General features: G+C 33.7%; 1 protein-coding gene across 2 annotated transcripts in view; it reads right to left on the bottom strand.

Annotated features, from left to right (window-relative positions):
- Positions 1 to 23,050, bottom strand: part of LOC111511719 (fatty-acid amide hydrolase 2) — a 159,060-nt gene that overhangs the window by 50,991 nt on the left and 85,019 nt on the right. The window lies entirely within an intron of this gene.

Genomic DNA, 23,050 nt, shown 5'->3' with positions numbered 1-23,050 from the left:
GCTATATTTTCGTAGGCTAAAATTTTGTATTTTTTATGTTCTGGATGTGAAATGAGAAAGGATTTTTGAATATTCGACCTGGGGCACCCCCTGGGGTGCCCCAGATGAAAGTTACCTTGTCATCAATGTTTCTCCGTACTGCTTTATTTTAGAAGGCTGAAATTTTGTATGTAGGTTCGTTTATTGTGCAATAAGAAAGGATTTTCGAATATTCCAACAGATGCGCCCGCTGGGTATGAAAGGGGCGTCATAAAAATACGAAAACGGTAAAGAATCTTCAATTTTTATAAACAAATTGCTATGACAGCTGATCAACAATGGCTAGGAATTCAAATTTCAACTTATTTAAAAGAGTATTTGACATTTTATAAAAAGAAAGACCCATAACGTTAGGTATCTCTTGATAGTTTACAAGTTATACCAGCTTGTTTCTCAAAAAATTGAGGCGCCCCTTCTGTTCACTGTTTCTTCATACCGTTTTAGTTTCGGAGGCTGACATTATGTATGTAGGTTCGTTTTATATAGAAGATGTGCAATGAGAACCACCCGGCTCCGCACGGGTGCAATGCCGATACTGAATATTAATTCACTCACCGGCAATTCGAGGGCATGGAGAAACAGTGATAATTTTTTGAATTGAAGGGGTTATATTTTTAGGAGTTATTAATTTTTTTGGGAAAGAAAGTTTTTGGCTTTCTACTACTCCATCTGATACACAAAAAAAGGGATGAGAGAATCTTCCAAAGAAAGGAAGGAAGTAATCAATTTGAAACTCTATACATGAATGTGTAGATCATGCAAAGAAGTAACTTTCAGACACAAACTGAAAGAAAGTCCTCCTGAAACAGCTACTTTCATATAAACATTGAATTACACGAAAGAAAATAATTCTTTCGAAACAAATACTTCTATATGAACACTGAATTATACCGAAGATACTTTTCTTCTATGTGAGTACAATTTATTACCATTCATTCAAAGTAGAACTCATGTGAATGATATCTGATTCTTATTCCACAACAAATGTTTGATATACAAACTGAGTAGAGAAAAGTATCTTCTGTATAATTCAGTGTTCATATAGAAGTATTTGTTTCGAAAGAATTATTTTCTTTCGTGTAATTCAATGTTTATATGACAGTAGCTGTTTCAGGAGGAATTTCTTTCAGTTTGTGTCTGAAAGTTACTTCTTTGCATGATACATGATCATGTCTAGAGTTTCAAATTGATTACTTCTTCCTTTCTTTGGAAGATTCTCTCATCCCTTTTTTTTGTATCAGATGGAGTAGTAGAAAGCCAAAAACTTTCTTTCCCAAAAAAAGTGATAATTTTGTTTTTGGACGCGCCTTTTTTCCCTGCGGTTATCGCCCCAGTTGGAATATTAAAAAATCCTTTCTAATTGCTCATCTATAACATAAAACGAACCTAATACGGGATTTGAGCCTCCAAAAATATAGCAGTATGGAAAAACAGTGATGAAAAGGTAATTTAAACTTGTAAACGCTCCCTTTTTATCCCCAGTGGAGATAAAAGGGGCGCGTTTGGAATATTCGAAAATCCTTTCCTATTGCACATTTACAACATATAACGAACCTACATACAAACATTCAGCCTCTGAAAATATAACGGTATTAAGAAACAGTGATGAAAAGGTAATTTCCAAGGTAAACGCACCCTTTTATTCCCAGTTGGAATATTCGAAAATCCTTTCTTATTGCACATCTTAAACATAAAACAAACCTTCACACAAATTTTGACCCTCCGAAAATAAAGCGGAACAGAGAAAAAGGGATGAAAAGGTAATTTTCATATGTTAAAACTCCTCTTTTATACACAGGGGGTGCATCAGTTGGAATATTCGAAAATCCTTTCTTATTGCACCTTGTTAGGAATCACACGTTGAAAGGTAAGATCTCGATAGTCCTTAGCTCGCACAAGTTTCTCAACTTCTGAGAGTTGTCGTTCGTATGGGGGCGACAGCTGATTAACGGAAATACAGATTTTTTTTAAACAGATCTACAACATATAACGAACCTACATACATTCAGCCTCTGAAAATATAGCGGTACGGAAAAAACAGTGATGAAAAGATAATTTTCATATGTAAACGCTACCCCTTTACCTCCACGATCAGCTCCCCAGTTGTATTACTTGAAAATCCTCTCTTAGTGCGCATCTAAGACTCAAGAAGCACCTATATACCAAATTTTAGCTTCCTAGGACTGACCAGTACGGAGAAACAGAGATAAATGAATGAGTTTTTTTTTTTTTTTTTTTTTTTTTTTGCATCGACCACGAGGGTCATTAGCATGAGTATTCATTCGAATGAGTATTAAGTGAGTGACTTTCGCATTTATAAGTATAGATAGATTTAGTACCAAACAAGGTGAATAATTGTACCTAGCGTCAATAACTAGCAGTATTAGTTACGAAAACAGTAATTATATTGAAATAAATTTTTTTACATCATTTGAATAATTTCCAAATAGAAAAAATTAAAGTAATGGGAAACATTTATTTTCACAAACTTTTATGACTTGATATTCCTGAGTATAGGTCCCTAAGAAGCAAACATTTTTATAAGCCTATTATGCAAACTTTTGTGTCCCTACTTATTTGTGAAAAATGAAAGTCGGGAAAAATTGTTAGTAAACAATTAATTGTATAACTTTTTGAAAAATCACAATCGAAAGTTTTCTACAACAGGACCATTCTATGGAGTGTTCAGACAACACCGTAATCTAACTAAATTTTTAAATGGATATTCAATGCTATAAAAAAAATCATGAGGGGATATGTCATGCCTCAACAAGCATGTGGATGCTTATTTTCCGCGTTAAATTAAAGTTATAAATAATAAAGGAAGGACATACTATGGCCTCCTCTTTCAGAATCTTTCAAGTTCACATGAAAATGGTTTAATAAACCGGTCTTAACAAATAAAAAGCGTAGTAAAAATTAGACACTTATTTTTATCCCGTATTAAATAAAAATTACTTTTGATAAAATTGACTCAAAAAATATTCAGAACTATCGATTATATTCATTTTGAAATACGTAAATACCATCAGCCAAAAGAAAACACAGAGTAGAAATGCGGCCTTAACCTTCAAATAGATTTAGTAGTAACACAAAACCAAAACAGTTCCAACCATTCGACAGGTGTGATTTGTTTATATAATACTAACTAGCAGACCCGGCCACGCGTTGCTGTGGCTAAGGTTTTTGTTATATTACATTGTAGTAAACTATTTGAGGAACGGTAGGAGAACATCAGTCACGGGGACCACCATGCTTTTTTATATAGATGCCATTTGTAAAAAAATATGGCGACCTCCATGAGAGATTTTCTACTACCGTAACCCACTACAATTATTATTTACGAACGAAGACGGAAACGTTAAAGCTGGTATAAAAATCCACTGGATTGGGATTTGAAGGGAAAGATTAAAATTTTCGTACAGTTGATATATATTAAGCAAAACTCAATACAAAAGAATTGATTCTGAAATGTATTATCATTTTTACTCAATTTTGTAACAAATGAGTTACAAAGTTGTTAGTAAATAACATGTGACACCTTAACTTATGAATGAGGTAGGTAGGGCAGTCTTAAATCTTCAACAATAATATTTATTATTTTGAATTATAAATACTTTTAATTTCAATTGAAAATTAGCATTAATCGGTGCACAATAATTTTGGTTAACCTGTCTATAGCTAACACAGATTCGACGGTTACCCTACACGTGAACATGCAACATATAGTTGCTCATGAGAAAAATATGGATTTTTCAAATATAAACCGCAAATGGACATTGTTTGGCCTTGGAGACTTATTTAGAGACATGGCAAAAGCTAAACGAATTGGAAACTGTAGCCTTCCGAAGCGTATGGTAAAATCTGACGGTATCATTGGAATACGAGGCAACAGGATCACTTTTCCTTCAAACTTCTTAGTTGAAATGGTTGCTTCAAGAATATTTCCGTTGATCTTTCCGATGACCAAACGCGTACCGCGTACGTAGGAGAATAATAGGGGAATCAATCTTTAATCGAAGATTATGTGGTGGCATTCCAGGTATATCTAGTGAATTTAAAAATTCAATTGGAAAATTTGCACTTTCATTTTCATCAACAACAGAGTCGATTGATTTAAGAGACATCAGGTCGCCTGGTAACAACTGTTGTATCTGGAAGTTAATTTCGTCAACATTGTAGCTTGTATGACACGTTTGTAGGTTTAACATAGCAGCGACATCTATTGATTACTTACTGAATCCAGTCAACAGATATCGCCATCTGTCAAAATCGTTTGGAGTTAACAGATAATTGTGAATGTAAAATAATAGACAAATAATTTGCAATAGAATAATATTGCGACTATAAAATAAGATGTAAGCTATCCTAACTTTCAAGTTGGATCAAACTGCACACGATGTGCAAATTTGATTGAAATCGGTTACGTAGTTTAGGAGTCCATCGCGGACAAATAACGTGACACGTAATTTATATATATTTGAAGATATTATTCCATATTAGTCATTCCCGCTAGAAGTGAATCGCTTTCCCTGCTTGATCAAAATACATCGAACCGAGATAGTGAATAACTTTTGTCATTACGATACTAGATATGACAAGTAACTAATAATAACTGAAAACAAAACTCATAATGATTATCACAGCAAAAAAGAATTTCAAGAAATCATAATATTTCGCCGAAAGGTCATAGCTATTTTAAGTTCGACACTCCCACGATTACAAAATTACTCCTCAGAGAAAACCTTCTATTTTTATGTTATTTATAGATAGATATCGCATGAAAAATAAAATATTTTAGGAAAACAAATGCTCAACTTTTGGATGGGCAAAACACGCTCGATTTTTAAATCGGCTTTATTCATACCACTTGAAAGTAAAGGTTATTGCATGCTTTTCCTGATTCCCATTCATTCATCTATAATGTTAAACAGATGAAAGGTGTTCTCTTAAAACGTAGTATTTATTTACATATGGCTCGAAAAACCTAGACATAAAATTCTGAGATGTTTGCAATCGAATATTTTTTTCTGAATTAGAGAACATTTACCCGTGAGACTGAAATATGAGTTATTCAATTATTATTATTATAGTTACGTCCCACTACTGTCACCAATGTTACGTTATCGTATGAAAAAATGATCATATTCAATACATTTTTTTTAATAATGTAAAATACAACACTATACTTCAATAACTCTTAAAAATATTTCACCATTTCTCTTTCATAATCGTCGGTTTTTGTCGGAAGTAATCCTCAATACATATACATTTCTATAGAGACTGAATGTCTCCAGACCTCATTTTCTTAGATTTCTGTTATCTATAGATATTTAATAAAATAGTTTTACCGTGAGAAACTAACGACATTGAAAAAAACAATCGAGATTTTCGATCTATTACAAGGATATATATCATTGTAATTCGATAGGAAATTAAAGATAGACCTGATTTGTGCGTAGCTCAAAATGAAAGTTTGAACATCTCTTGTAAATTTGCGCTTTTTAAAATTCCTCAAGTTCATTTATTTTATTGATTGATCTAGCACTGAATAACAAAATCATTATTGCTTTTTGATACTTTTTCAAGTATTGATTCATTTCCTATAGAAGCCAAGTAGTAAGTACGTCTGTATTTACATAGGAAATGAGCATTATATTTGTCTATTGTGAAGGTGATTTCTGAAATCTGCGAGAGCGAGACCAGAAAAGTAAATCTATCAGAGCTTGACATGATATGTGATGGAATTGACAGGAACTTGATGAAAATCCATAACGTATTCAAGTAACATTTTATTGTAAGATTCTCACTGAACAGCTTACAAAACCGCAAGACGTGTTTCGATATAAAATAGCTTCCATAGGCGTGCTCATACCGTTATGAACGTCTGAGGAAGCTACTGTATAAGACAGATTGCAGTTTTGTAAGCTGATCAGTGAGAATCTCACAATGAAGTGTTCCTTGAATGAGCTTAAAATGTTACTGAAGTATGAGTGCAAGCATTACAAGTTGTATTTTTGTAGCATCGAATACAGTAGTAAACTAGAAAGGATACCATTATACTTGCGCCGCCCTGAGACACTTTATATCTCTCAAGGACACTAGCCACAAAAAGCCTCGACTTGCAGTGGAGAATCAAATAAACCCTCACTTTGACGGGTGTGAAGTTATCCACATCCACAATCACTCATGTCCAGTCCAGTATTCTAAAATTTTTGCGTTATGTCTCTATATTTTCATACATTACTGGAAATACACGAAAATAGAAAGTCTATAAGTACCTCACCAGATCTGCAATTTTAAACTGCGCAAGATAAGGGCACGAGCATATTATTAAAACCAAAGAAAAATTATTTGAACTTGCACATCTTCAATAAATTATCTGTAGACAAAGTCGCTGGATCTGTTGAAAATTTAATTGAATACCAAAAACTATCTACTTGGAAATTGTTTCTATTCGGTAGGGCAATCTTCAGAACTACTCTTTTCAATTTTTAATTCTGCTTAATTTTTGCATTCTATATTTTTATGTGAGGTGTTCACCGTAAAAACGGTGTAATGTGTCAAGAAATGAGTTTCATCTTCATGATATTTCACGTGAACAGATGCTGATGCGAGAACTATTCAGTTGTGTATCATTCAAATTCCCCTGAAACTCAGCATACTCTGTTTCACAATTTTCTAATGTAATATTCAAAGCAGAACTTTTAGAAGATTCATCTTCATTACATACCGCATTGTATATCCCGTTTTAGCCGCTTCGAACGTTTTATCGAAAACCTCTTGGTTCTTTTCAAAATGAAATAGAATTTATGAAAATTATTAATTTACAATGGAATTCTCACGAAAATTATGAAACTAAAAAAAAAAACATTTGTGGAGATAAAAAACCCAGAAACGAAAAGATTACTTTAGAAATTGTTTCTTTAATCAGCTGCATCACAGACTCAATAACTGAAGCTACCGCCACACTACAACGAGAATAAACATTGCAGATTGAAGAAATGACGTCACAGATACCTAGGCCAATGGTATCAAGATCTAACACCCCGCTAAAGGCGTAGTAATGCACTGCGTAACTTTAAACGCGTTTTTCTCGAAAACTTGCACTTTTTTCGGCGAACCCCACATGTGTTCAAATACTCTTCAGTTATAGTCACATTATACCTGGTGGTCTAACCTGCTAAAAACAAATTCTAAAAGGTGGCGAAATAAAAACATATCCATCTATCTATCTATATACCAATCAAACAATCTATCTATTTTTTACTCCAAAGGAAAGGGACATTGTTCTGTACATCAAGAATGTTTACTTTACACTACGGTCAGGGCCGTAGCGAAAAGAAAAACCAGGGGGAAGGGAATCCAAATTTTCCCAACCCCACCAGCAAAATTTCCCAACTTTCGAAAAAAATGAAAGCCGAGGGATTAGTTACTACTATAATATATTAATTTTTTTACTTAGCTATCCAAAGATTGGCTGAATGCTTATGCCCGTTAGGGTATGCACAAACAAAAATAAATTTTGTTAATTATAAAAATAATAATGGAAATTATTCTATTTTGGACCAAGCACCTTGGTCTTCCACCATATCTACCATGTATAGGAATATTCAATACAAATGAAAGGAAACAACACTTAAATAATATTGTGCTTATTGTTTTCTACTATTATTTTTTCTATCTTCACGACCCGAAATTTCCCAACTTTTCCAAGTCGAAAAAACAGCGAAAAGTTGTGAATTTCGTAAAATCGTCACTTAAAAATTTCTGAACTGTTCTCTTACTTGGGAGAAACTAAACTTTTTTGAAGTTTTCAAACAACTCAGAATTTCAAAGTTTGGGATCTCCAAGTTATGCATGTTGAGAAATCCCAACCTTCTCCTGGTTCTTTCCCTTTTCTTATTACCTCGTCGAAAGTCGAAAAAGCAGGGGGAAGGCTCCCTCCCTTCCCCACCATGACGACGGCCCTGACTACGGTTATGGTATTTACTATAAAAAAATCAATATGAAGAAATGTTGAAGGACAATGTTTGAATAAATTTAATTTTTAATAAACTGTTATTACAGAATGACATAAATTAGAGAGAACAAAATCCGGGCTGATGGGCCGTGGTTAAAAATGGAACTTGTATTACCAAACGTTTCGTCTGCCACTGCTGCATACATTATCAGTGGAATGTGAGTTAACTGCGAGGACGAAGGTAATATCTGGAAGTCTCAGCAGTTCAGTCGTTGCTAAGACTTCGAGACATAGTCTTTGTCCTCGCACTCAACGCACATACTATTGATGATGTCTGCCGCAGAAGAGACGAAACAAGTTCCATGCGTTCACGGTCCTCCAGCTCGGACTTCGCTCTCTCTAATCGTGACTATGGATGTGAAAGCCTATGTTCTCCAAGGGTTGTTGAATTAGTACAGCTTCGTCGACTGTATGGTTCTTCGAAATGATGAAAAGTAAACATACAGGAGACCGACAATTAAAATAATTATTGTCTCTTTCAATCATCTGAGACCCCTGTGAATTCTTATGTCATGTCATTCTAATCGTTTGGGACCGCAAAAACATTGTTTCCAACCTTCTGCGATATCATTATATTCAGTTACCGATTCACCGTCAACCGTTCTCTCTGACAATTCCATATATAGTGAGTATTTTTTCTATTATATTATAAAGAAGGTGAAGAAATTAATTTTTGTTATTTCAAAATTACAAAACTTGTATCCCAATCTGATATGCTTGCTGAGAAAAACGAGAACAATTAGTCGAATTCAAACGCTGCCTGATAAAAAAAAATAAGGTGAAATTTCATTTTTCTCACAAAATTATTTATTTATCAATTTGTATCTTATCCTCTCCAAAGTAGTCCCTCTCAGTCCAATCCTCGAATTAGTTCTGGTATGCACTTTCTGGTATCTCCTTGAACTCTCTCAGCGATTCGGTTTTATCTCTCTCTGTATGTTGATGACTTTTGCTTCCATTGAGGCGCATTAAGCCACCAGTTGCAAAACGTCGTCCTTTCATGGGAATCTTGTACACAGAAAAAAAATTGCAGGAGACCAAATCAGGTGGATACGGTGGACGAGACATGATTACGGTGTTGTTTTTTGGCAACAAAAATTACAAGCAATGACGAGTGAGCGGGTGTATTATCGTGATGCAAAAGCCATGAGCATACTCCTCATTGATCGAACTCCTGATGCACTACGCCACGGAAATCGCAGAAAACAGTGAGCAAAACCTTGAGATTTCACAGAACTTGGCGTGCTTTTTTGGACTTGGCATTTCTGGGCTTTTCCATTGGTTCTATGGTTTCGATGTTTCAATCATATACCCATGATGATTCGTCACCAGATATGGCCCTTTAAAGCAAATCTGGATCGCCCGTTGACATTATTTAACAATTCTTGAGCGATGCTCATTGGACGGCTTTCTTGGTCAAAATTCAGCAATTTTCGAACGAACTTCGCTGCCATCAGCTTCATGCCCAAATTTTTTTCACTTTCTCAACATTTTCATCGGTTATTGATGTGCTGGGGCATCTAGAGCGAGCATTGTCATTCACATCTCGACCTTCTGTGGAGAGCTTATACCACTTGTAAACATTTTTCTTACTCAGAGTACATTCACCGTATGTCACTGTCAACATTTCAAGTGTTTTTGAGCACCTCATTCAATTTTTTACAAAAAATTTGATACAAACTCTTTGATCTGTATTTTCTGACAGCAGAAAATAGCCAAACACGAGAAGCACTTCTAACTTGTATGCCTCTCACCAACAAACTAAACATGCTAAATATCTGAAACTGTGAACATATATTTGAGACAAATATATTAACATAAAAAACGATTTTTTTTTTCAACAGTTCACGCATACCAAATTATATTAGCCACAGCTAATTTGGAAAGAGTTTTGCATGAACATCCGAAATAATTAAGTTTCACCAAATCCGAAATGCACAGCCAACTTCATATTTTCAGAGACAATAACACTACTTAGAACATTCTCCATTTAGTCTGTGTCACAAGATCCTTTTTTTGGAACTTCTGTCCAAGGGCTCATTCGACTCGGAATGACCTCTAGCAAATTTCTGAAAAATTTCAAAAGGGGCTCGAAAAAATTGAAAAAGTTTTAAACAATTTAGTAAAAAAGGGGGTTTTGGTTTTTTGCAAATCTCGGAAAATATTGAAGATATCCAAAATTTGAAAAAAGGTTCTTAGAGAGAAGGAAATTTTTTAAAAAAAGTTCCACCTTCCGGAACTCTATCATCAATATTTATAATTTTAATTTAGAGGCGAAAATAGCGCTAAAAGAGAGCGATGCGCGTCCCGCACGCGGCGACCACGGACCTTTGAAAAATTCACATACCTTCTAGACACTTGAATAAACGAAAATCCATGGAAAAAAATCCCGTGATTATTTTATTAGGTATACTTCAGTTAATCAACGAATTTGTACAAGAACTAAAAACCATTTTTTTTCTTCACTTCTTGGAGGTTTTCTTGAAAGCCTTCAAAAAGATTCTTGTTGGAAAAATTAAACAATTTTGATTTTCCATTTTGTTATTAATAATCAAAGACGTTAAAAAGTACAAAATTCAATTGAAGCAATGCATTTTTTTTTAATATTTGAATCTATTCGTATTCTTATTATTTGATGTTACATAAAAATTATTTTTCATAATTTTTAGCTCTGTTTGTTTAAAAAATTGTTATAAACAAATGTATTGTTCAAAAGATGTTTTTTGGGGAGATTTTTATCAGTGTTGAATATTATGATTTTTAAAAATGAAATCGTTTCTTGAAAAAATTTTATTGCGTAAAAACGCATTTGTTGAGCAACACTTTTCATTCGCTACTAAATATGAATGTTTAAAATCATAATTTCTATTTCTTTTTGATATTCGGAAAAAAAACTTTTTAATTTATATTTATAAAGAACAATTTGTTTTAAACACATTAAACTTAACGATAGATTTTTTTAAATACTACCAAAAAACAACCATGTGTCACTTTTTGTGTAAAACATTTTTTCGCTATTTTTTACAATTTTTTTTATATTTTTCTTTTTTCTTTTTATTGTTCAAAGGTCTGTATCAGTCAACGCGTGCGGGACGCGCATCTCCCGCTTTTAGCGCTATTTTCACCTTTGAATCAAAATTATAAATATTGGTGATAGAGTTCCGGGAGGTAAGACTTTTTTTAAGAAATTTCTTTCTCTTTAAGGATCTTTTTCAAATTTCAGATATATTTAATATTTTCCGAGATATTTGCAAAAAACTAAACCCCCTTTTTAAATAAATTGTTTATAACTTTTGCAATTTTTTTAGCCCCCCTTGAAAATTTTCAAAAAGTTGCTAAGTTGCTATAGGTCATTCCGAATCAAATGAGCCCTGGATCAGAAGTTCCAAAAAAGGTACTTGTGACCCACACTAATTAATATGAATGATTAATGGATGAATTGATACGATATGAATAACTTACAATCCGCCCAAGAGGTAAAGTTGCAGATGAATTTTTTTTAGACAATGAAATATCACCAACTCTGAAATGTCTAACCAATTTCATAATCACAGGTGGATTTAATAACAATATATCGAGAAAAACATTAGACTGAATAACTTGAAAGCTTTAAAAAAAGCGTATCCTATTTGAAACTTCAGATTTTTCACATGGTTGACATAACTTTACATTTCCAGATCCACACTTTCAAAAATATAATATTCACTATGGTTTTCCAGATACCTACAAATTTTGCGTGCGATAGTGAAGTTTAAATTACGAGTCCGATTTCACCAAAAGAATTACATTGTGTCACTGAATTCTCCGTATACTGAGAAGCTGGGTAAGTATTGCATAATTAATAAAATTAATTTGTCTGCAACTCCGCCCCTCAACTTGCGAGTAATTCTCAGTTTTGTTACTATCTCTTTCTGAAATTATGTAGTTGGATAATTATTTCAACTGCAATTTTTTTGAAAATTCCTCTGGCACTCCAGCCATTCGACGGCTTCCGAGTAATTCTTGTAATTAGTAGTTATTCTCAGTGATGTTATTATCTCTCTCTTTGAAATGATGTAGTTGGATAATTATTCGTAATTATTTCTAAGTCGGTCAAATTAATTTTTTTGAAAATTCATCTGCAACTCCACCCCTTAGATGGCTTGCGAGTTATTCATATAATTGGTAGTTATTCTCAAAGGTGTTATTATCTCTTTCTCAAATTTCGACTATGTAGTTGACTAAATATTTCGAACTTGATCATATTTGATTTTTTCCGAAATTCACCTACAACTCCACCCATAGACGGCTAGAATGTGTATCATTAGCCAATTCCATCATGTAATATATGACTGGTTGGAAATTCATAAAATGGCTGTGAGTAATGACATAATCTTGTTAATTATATCAAGATATTAAATTAAATATGATTCAAATTATATCACACAAACTTTGTAGTCTGAGCCAAATTATGTGGTCACCATGCGGTACATTTCTTATTAAATCTAAAGAAATGAACTTAAAACGTTCAAGCCAGTCTCGAATATACCTACATGGTAGGTTGAATGGACCTAATGTCAATGATATTCCATAATTGAAAATCGGAATCCTTCCAGAGTATTTCATTCCTCTTCCTAAGTTGGAACGAACAACAAAATGTCACTCCATCTAGTGGACAAGGTACTAACTGCATATCCGAAATTTGTCCGTTTCCTCTGATTAAGGAAGAAAAACTTTCTTATTAGTCAATGGGCTATGCTTGTAGACTGGCAGAAAACAAATCTAAAGAAATGAACTTTAAACGTTCAAGCCGGTCTCGAATATACCTACACAGTAGGTATAATGGACTGACGCCTATCAGAAAACAACGTCAGGCCATTCAACCTACTGTGTAGAGGTATATTCAAGACTGGCTTGACTGGTTTTTGTTTCGGGGTTGAAATTAGATGATTTTAATGTATTTCCACGTGTTAAAACCGAAAGTGACCATAAAAATTATATATTAGCTCTTGTTTTCAAGATATAGTATCATTATATTATATATATGTATATTGAGTTTTCAACAAATGAAATATTTCATCACCAACAGTTGGTACACATGTTTGTTTACATAACACCCCTCTCATCAGCTGTTCTTAAGTAGTAAACATAACCTATGTGAGTTTGTCAATTGTACGCACGTAGTTGCTATTGAAATTATCGTGTGAAGTTGATTTTTAAATTAATTTAAGTGCTGATCTGAAATGCCTCGAAAGTGTGTGAATTCTGTCGATAGCTTTTGCTATATATGTGGTGAAATAACATTTAAGGCTCAGAAACGTAAAATGACACCTATCGTTAAGACAGCCTATGAACATTATTTTGGTGTGAAAGTTGGGGACCAAGATAAATCATGGGCTCCTCATATATGTTGTAATTCTTGTTCCGTCATATTGCGAGAGTGGCTGAAAAATAAAAACCGGGCAATGGCTTTTGCAGTACCTATGGTTTGGCGTGAGCCTACCAATCATACAGACGACTGTTATTTCTGCTTAAGTCCTCCCATTAAGCAAGGTTTATCTATGAAGAAAAGAGGAACGGTTAAATACCCTAATCTCCCATCTGCTCTTCGGCCTGTACCACACTCAGACAATTTGCCAGTCCCTTCTCCACCCCAAAACTATGAAATTTTAGAGGAAGGTGATGAAGACTGTTTAGAAGGAGCAACCCATCCTTCTACATCCTATGACCCTGATTTTGAGGTAAGCGATAGGTCTAGTGATCCGCACAGAATTAGTCAAGCAGAGTTGAGTGACCTTATAAGAGATCTTCGCCTGTCTAAGGAAAAGGCTGAGCTGTTAGGGTCAAGACTACAACAGTGGAATCTTCTAAAACATGATGTGAAAATATCTCAGTACAGACAGCGTCAAAAAGATTTGCTTCCTTTTTTTGAGAAAAAAGAAAACCTCGTAGTTTGTTCTGATGTTAATGGTTTGATGGACTGCTTGAATTTGGATCACACTCCATCTGAATGGAGACTATTTATAGACTCTTCAAAACTAAGCTTAAAAGCTGTACTTCTGCATAATGGAAATCAGCTACCCTCTATTCCTATAGGTCATGCAGTTCACATGAAGGAAACGTATATAAATATGAAAACACTTCTCCAATCAATCAAATATGAACAACACAAGTGGCACATCTGTGGTCATCTGAAAGTCATTGCTATACTCCTAGGAATGCAATTAGGGTTCACCAAGTACTGTTGTTTTTTGTGTCTGAGGGACAGTCGGGATAGAAAATCTCACTATAAAAAAATGAACTGGCCTACACGAGACCTAAACCCTAATGAGAAAAATGTATTTTACGAGCCTCTTGTAGATCCTAAGGATGTTCTCCTTCCCCCATTACATATTAAGTTGAGACTAATGAAAAACTTTGTGAAGGCCATGGACCAGGAAGGACAAGCTTTTAAGTACTTGAGAGCAAAGTTTTCCAGGTTGAGTGATGCTAAAGTCAAGGAAGGCATCTTTATTGGGCCTCAAATCCGTGAAATCGTAAATGATCCTGCTTTTGACATGATTTTAACAGGAAATGAAAAAAGAGCCTGGGAAGCCTTTAAGGGGGTTGTACATGGGTTTTTAGGTAACAAAAGAGATGATAACTTCACAGCATTGGTTAAAGAGCTTCTTCAAGCTTACCACCAACTTGGATGCAACATGTCCTTAAAAATTCATTTTCTTCACTCTCATCTTAATTTCTTCCCACAAAACTGTGGAGCTGTGAGTGACGAACATGGAGAAAGATTCCATCAAGACATTGCCTTAATGGAACAGAGATATCAGGGCCGTTGGAATGAAGCAATGCTTGCAGACTACTGCTGGTCTGTGTGTAGGGATGCTCCAGAAGTGTTTTATAAAAGACAAGCTAAACGACAGCGATCTTACAATGAATCGGATGGACTTAATTGAAATTTGGTGGTACAAACTTCTTTTATTTGTCAAAACACTAAGAATAATGTTTTTTTATTAATTTTGTACTTAAAATATTCTAAAAGAAACATAACAATATTGTTTTATGTACTTTCACTTTTCACGTATAGTATAACTACTCTTTAAGATTAAGTACTGTGTATCTCAAAAACCAGAGCTAATAAAAATTTTTCATTGTTATTTTCGTTTTTATCACCCCAAAATTAGTAGAAATTGACTAATTTAGTGTAGGAAACATTCAAAAAATATTTTTTTGTTGTGTTGTGTAAGAAAGTATTTCTTCCTTATTCAGAGGAATCGGGCAAATTTCGGATATGCAGTTGGTTAGTACCTCGTCCACTAGATGGACGAGGTACCACATTTGTATAAAGAACGAGTTATCTTTTGCCTCAAAATAGGCCTCAGTTTCAGCAACAACAACCCCTTCAATCGAGCGAAATTTCTTACCATTGAGCAATTTTTTTGAGGTCTGCGAAAAGCCAGTAGTTGCTGGGAGCCAAATCTGGCGAATATGGTGTATGCGGGTGCAATTTGAAACCCATTTCATGCAATTTTGCCATCGTTTTTATCGATTTGTGACACTGTGCAATGCCTTGATGAAGCAGTATTTTCCTTCCTATTCCGCCTTTTCTGCCAAACATCGCTCCAATAACGCTGAATAATATTGAATGATAATATTCACTCAAGATAATCGATGAATATTATACCACGCACATCCCAAAATACCGAGGCCATAACCTGTCCACCCGATTGTTGTGTTTTCGGCGCTTTGGACGAGGTTCACCAGTCGCTATCCACTCAGATGACGATCGTTTTAATTCCTGAGTGAAGTGATGCATCAATGTTTCATCCATTGGCACATATGGCCAAACACTGCTCAGATTTATCAAGAGGTTCTTATTTTTGGTCAACAGTAAGCTCAGGTGCAGATTATGCAACGAAGGGATAGAAACAGCTCTACACATCTTATGCGAATGTGGGGCACTGAATCACAGGAGGCAGGCAAAATATGTACGATTACGTCTAGAAGAATATGACGAACATCCAACACGGAACCTGTACAAACTAGTACAAGGAACGAGACTGGTGGAATGGGTGTCATGGGAAGATGGGAGAATAAACGCAATAAGCCCAAGATGCTGCAGTGTTTTCTGGAGACTTGGACTAAATGGACAAGTCAGACAGCTCCCAAGGGACCAAAAAAAAAGCTCGCACGGCACCTACTTTGAACAATGCTCTTGAGATATGAAGCCAACACGTTCTTTTGATATCTTTACAATGTCAGCTAACTCATACAACTTCACTTTTCGATCATTTATAACGATTTTATGGATTTGTTTCCTGGTGTTACTGTCTCATTTGGACATCTACTGCGTTCTGCATCATCAGTGTCTCTATGACCACGTTTGAAGTCAGCATACCAACGTATAATTGTTATTGATGGAGCGGAGTCCTTATAACACTTTTCAAGCCATTGTTTCGCTTGACTAGTATATTTTTCCATCAAGAAGCATTGTAAAATTATAATATGAAATTGTTTTTGATCCATTGTTTTTAAAATAACAAAAGTAGTGTCACTCTTAGCACAATGACTCGCAAACTCATGAGTTGAATATCATGAAATTTCAACAGCTTTCTTTTGAAGGTTAGTACTACCCAACGATTATGGACATACTCCATAATCGTTAGGTACTGCCTGAAAAAGCGATGAATGCAATCAGCCCATGTACATTTGAAAGCCTCGTTCTCATATTTATTCTGGTATTACACGATATTTTAATCATAAACTTATATGACAAGTTTTGTGTTGAATGGAGAATTACAAAATTATGGGGGACGAGGACGAATGGAATATTAACATCAACTATAATATTCAAATGAATGTGCAACAATATAATATATTCTCAGTAAAAACACAAAAAAGACCCCCACTTTCTTCAATAAGTATCTGAGCCTTGTTTTGAACTGCTCAAACACTTTTCATGCTGTCCTGTTGTGGATAACTTTCATATTCACCGTTACTCTTTATTTCAAAATGTTCTCATCAGCAGAGAGTGACGAAAAAGTTGTGAGCAACATTGACTGGACCATACCGAAAAGTGTTCAAACAGTCCGACAAAAAATATTGAAGAAAGGAGCGTTGTTTTTTGAGTAATTACTAAGGAGACATTGATTATTTTTCTACTCCCGTTTGTGAAATCCATTTTCAGGCATCAATATTTATATGTATAGTATAATTCCACGAAGAAACATATTAACAACCTTACAATTGAAGGGCTCTATGCAAAAAGTCCCTAAGTAACATTTTAGCGAGTTTAAACTAGTAGCGCCATCTAGATATAAATTGAATGTACTTTTAATTACTGTACCTAGTTTTCGCCTAAAATGTTCGGAAGTGCCTCATTTCTCAAGTCGCATTTCATAAAGTGACGAGAGGTTTTCTGCAAGAAGAACCTAAGTGTTAAACAAAGTACCTAACTTTAAAAAAGAACCAAAGTGATATCATATACAGAAACGTTATTTTCATTGTGTTGTTGTTTTCATGTAATCGCCTTGTTTTTTTGCGAAAATGAGTGACTTTGATGAAAATATATCAAGTAGATATTACAGCTTTAAAATTTCTATCTGAAAAAATACAAAACCGATGAACAAGTTATATTGTCAACTGTTTTTCGCAGAATAAAAGCAAATTTTTCTTTACGTATATTTGGATTCTCTTTGTCCATCTAGGCTCTTTCAAAAGATCGTGATATATTATCCTATTCCGGGGCATTCAATAATGCCAATAGAACGATGCTTTGCCTTGATAGAAAAAAAAAGACTTAAGACTGAAAAGGTAAATAATCCTAACTATTATATAAAGCTTATCTAAAACGCGCGCCATTTCAATTAGTGTAATTAGCGCCATTTCAACGTTGAGGGTGGTGTAAACAGTTATATGCAACTAAAATGAAACAATCAATTTCAGGAATTTCAAAATGTCGATCTGTAATGTTTTCTACAAACGATAAACCTAAACTTAGAGAAACTATGACAAGGGAGTATTCAAATTCTTTTGTTCTTTACAAAGTAGGATGTCAGACTTATTGCTAACTCAATTCCTAGGAATGCCTATAATCATTTCATGAAGCTTAAATATGAAAAACTAGCCAATATTGAATTTCTTGTTCGGTATATGGAAAAGGAAGAAAATCGAGAATTTCATAAGGTGTTAGAGGAAGCTTCCCAAAAAATAAGAAACTCATGGAAGATGAATCAGCCGCTGAAGATTACGAGTAGAATGTTTTTTTTACATTTTTTTTGCTTACCTACTTATTTAATGTGTTAGTATTTTAATATAATGTATAACAGAAATGTTGATTTGGGTTATGTATTACAGTCTGTTAAAAAATCTCTCTTTTTTTTAAAAGAAGTCCCTGGGTGAAAATTTGTATTATTTTTTAAAAAAGAATTGTATGTCACATTGGGTCTTAAATGTGCCATATAATACCTGATTATACGTTTAATCTCGGATAAAAAGTAAATCTTTTACAACTATAACTTTATTTCCCGGAAAAATTAAAACTTTCAATCTTTAGTATCTCAAAACGAGAAAAAGTCACTTAGGGACTTAGAACCCTTCAATTACCGTTATTGTTATTTATACTAACAACTCAAATTTGATAATTCCGAGTAATTTTACTCAAAAGATAGGAACTTTGTAAGTATATTAGAAATGACAGACATACATGATATGTCTAATTTTAATAAAGGAAGGAGAAAATGTATACAAAAATGTATATCACCCTGTGTTCTGAGAAATATAGAAAACATGCTTCCATCAATTACCAGATATACTGAAATTTGTGAAAAAGAATGAAAAAGAACATGCTCCAAATGTAATTTCCAAATATTTCAAGTTGCCATAAAAACACCGATTAATGTACAGGGCACCTGTTTCAACAGTCATCTGCTTTCCTAGGTTGCTCGGTCGGTAGCCGGGTGGTTCGACGTGAGTGCTTTGTTCACTCAATCAGCCGATGTGTGAGTCGATGCTTCAAGCCCCAGGCTGAACGCTTGATTTTCACTTGCTATCGTCCAACCCGTGTTAGGAATGACATTTGTAATAATGACAAAGTTGCCGTTGGTGGTCACATAGTTTGGAATTCATGACATATATTCAAAATTTTATTAAAGCTCCTCGGAAAACTCTCAAATAACTCGAAGATAGAAAATTTAGATTGGAAAGAGGACGAAGAAAATCTCTGAAACGACATCTTTGTTTGTACCAAGATAAGTGTTTCTTGGGATAATATTTCTCGAAAAGAAAAAACATCATAAACAATCAGAGAAACTCGTGACGCCCGGAATAAATTATATAATAATAATATTTAATCAAATAAATTTATTACAAAATAAAATGAGTTGAGAGCCGCACATCAACCCTATTTGAACCTTTTTACGAAATTTTCAAAAATATATATCTCAAAGATGTTCATTCAGGTTCATTTTCGATACATACACTTTGAATAATATGTGGAACAATATACCTAGAAGCGATTTTTTTGAAAACCCTCTAAGAGGAGGTTTATACTTGAACTGCATTTTCGAAAATTCGGATATCCTTAAAAAATTGGCAAAGTTAAATTTCGAAAAGAAACCATTTTAATATAATGTGCATCACCCAAGAGATAATTCATTTGGGAGTCATATTAGGAATGGTTTATATGTGACCAAAATTTTCAAAACCTCTGATTAAACACTAAAATGGTCGACCAAGTTCATTTTGAGTGTAGGCACTCTGAATAAACAATGAAATAATGTAACAAAAAATGAAATAATGTAACAAAAAATTATTCATTTGGGTAAATTCCTACGAGGTAGGAAATCACAATGAAGAAAAGAGAATTGAAACTTTCCAAGTTTTTTATCACTTTACCATTTTTATTTGTAACTAACGTTACTGCAGTTTCGTCCTATAAGGACATTTTCAAACTTATACATTAAACTAACAATGGTTGATTACATTAGTCCTTATATAGCAACCCTGTAGGTAATAATAGAGGTACTTGGCTTGATTGAGTACCTGAATTTACAATTTACAATGCGGATATGCTAATTTGAAAACCGGTGAGTAAGTTAAATCGATTTGATCATTTAACAAATCGCACCCGCAATTTTTATGCTTGTGAATTTCCAAGGATTCTGAATAATTGAGTTTGTAACCCTTCCTTGCATAGTGCAAAATTTCTGTATTGTTTAGATTTGGGAACTTGTGGTTGCATGCCAAGGAATGGTTTGAAAACGTCGAATCATTTTTTCCTAGTCTGTAGGACCTTTCATGTTCAGCATACCGTTTTTGGAAATTTCGACCATATTGTCCCACATTTCATTTGGGAATCGTCTAAATTGTGGTTTATATCTGAACAATATATCGAAAAATTCATACTCGGTTCTTGAAAATATTTAGCCAAGTTCATTTTTTGCAAAGAAGAGACTGAAACAATATACCAAAAATGAAATAATACACTGGACTCAACATTTTAAGGATACTATTCGAATTTTTGAAAATTCCGTTTGAGTATAAACCATTTGGGAAGGTTCATACCTTTCAGATATAAACCACCATGTACCTTAATCATTCCATAGACTGTTTTTAAACGAATCGTCTCTTGAAGTGTTTTAGGAATCACACCTTGAAAGGTAAGACCTCGTTAGTCCTTAGCCCGCACAAGTTTCTCATCTTCTGAGAGTAGTCGTTCGTATGGGGGCGACAGCTGATTAACGGAAAAACAGATTTTCAACAGTTTTTTTTTGAGTATTGTTTCCTGATCAATTGTTATCCATATCCAAAATTGAACTTGGTTTAACATTTTTGAGGATTTAGATCGAAATTTTGAGGTAGTTTATAGTTCTCAAACAACTTTCAATTGAATTGTTTCTTCGTATACTGTTCCTGCTGCTTTGAATTCACAAATTAATTTTGAGGCTATAATTTTAGACGAATTTTGTACTTTATTCCTCAAAATTTGCTCTCCATTCAACGAAGATATCACTAATCGTTAAGAAAACAGAATCCAACTACAGAAAAAAAATTGAATTGAAGGGGTTATATTTTTAGGAGTGATTTATTTTTTGGGAAAAGAAAGTTTTTGGATTTCTACTACTCCATCTTGATACAAAAAAATGAGGGAATCTTCCAAAGAAAGGAAGGAAGTAATCAATTTGAAAATAAGTAACTCTATACATGGATGTGTAGATCATGCAAAGAAGCAACTTTCAGACACAAATTAGAAGGAAGCCCTCTTGAAACAGCTACTTTCATATAAACATTGAATTACACGAAAGAAAAAAAATCTTTCGAAACAAATACTTTTATATGAACACTGAATTATACAGAAGATACTTTTCTCTACTCAGTTTGTATTCCAAACATTCGTTATGGAAAAAAATCAGATATCATTAACAGGAGTTCTACTTAAAATGAATGGTAACAAATTGCACTTACATGGAACACTGTCATCTTCACTGGTAGACATCAATGTTTCGCCGTAAGACACTTGCCTTAAGGCTCTTCAGTACCAAATTGGATAACATTATAGAAAATATATACCTTTGTTATTGAATTTGGTACTGAAGAGTCTTGAGGCAAGTGTCTTGCGGCGAAACATTGATGTCTACCAGTGAAGATGACAGTGATCCATGTAAGTGCAATTTGTTACCATTCATTTAAAGTAGAACTTTATTTACTTATTTTTTTCCATAATGAATGTTTGGATTACAAACTGAATAGAGAAAAGTATCTTCTGTATAATTCAGTGTTCATATAAAAGTATTTGTTTCGAAAGAATTTTTCTCTCTCGTGTAATTCAATGTTTATATGGAAGTAGCTGTTTCAGGAGGGCTCTCTTCCAGTTTGTGTCTGGAATAAAAAAATATTATGTTGAATCAGGCTATGTCATGATTTTAGACTCCTTTTAGGCTCCTATTGGACCCTGTCGCCAATTTCCTGCGTTTTTTTTAATCAGTAGGTTTTGTTAGCTTTACCATTACGCTGGCAGAACCAAATCACTTTTTGGAAAATTTGGACTTGCTCAATTTAGGCTTCTACATTATGATATTGAACTTTTTTGCTCCTCGTTTCAATTGAATATTTGGGTGATTGACTCAGACACACACAGCAGATATGGAAACAATTGTTGGAAATGTTCGTTGAATATGGGAGAGATAAAAATATATTGACAATTTCAGGCTCCTATTCAAAATTCTGGAATAGAATACAAAATAAACCTGAAACAAACCTGAAATTATCACCTAAAAATACATATGAAAATTCAAAGTGGTACTGCCAGCTTAACTGGGGTTACATTTTCTAATTAACAGTGTTTAGGAAAATCAAGGCAATTTAGAATTTGAAGTAAAGCCATAATTCAAATGCATCCTAGTTTGTGAGGCAATTTTCAGTATTTGAACGCAGAATGATATTGCAAGACTTATGTTTCAAAACAGTATTTGAGTATCTAGGATGAAACATTTTTAGATGATTAAGTTGCAAATTAACTAATTAATATTCAATAGACATCTACTCCAAGTGAAGCCATTACCTGTTGTGAATCCTAACAAAACATTCTGAGCAACTTATATTGACATAGGTATCTTGCTTATTTTATATAGTGATACTCTTTATATTTTATTTTATTCATTGTAAATCTTTTAGCCTTTGTATTTATCACTGATATAAATTTCATATAATAGTATGTTTTCACTATACCTATATTATATGAAATGTATATTATATATATATATATATATATATATATATATATATATATATATATATATATATATATATCTAGTATTCTCAATCAAGAATTTGGTTATCGAATAATTAAGTACCCATTTTGATAAATCATCGAAAAGAATAGTTTGTTTGTAGTTCACTATCAAACTGTCTAGAGTTCCTTTTTCACAAACATGAATACAAAACTTGGTTTTTACTTCGGTGTTTACTTATAGAAATCAAATAGAGTCTGATGAATGTATTGAAAAGAGATACATA

Source organism: Leptinotarsa decemlineata, unplaced genomic scaffold (genome assembly GCF_025532065.1).
Source record: "Leptinotarsa decemlineata unplaced genomic scaffold, Ldec_3_MD MMD2_P_RNA_scaffold_2, whole genome shotgun sequence".
Taxonomy (NCBI): domain Eukaryota; kingdom Metazoa; phylum Arthropoda; class Insecta; order Coleoptera; family Chrysomelidae; genus Leptinotarsa; species Leptinotarsa decemlineata.
Note: the sequence above shows the minus strand (reverse complement) of the source record. Positions and strands in the feature narration are given on the sequence as shown.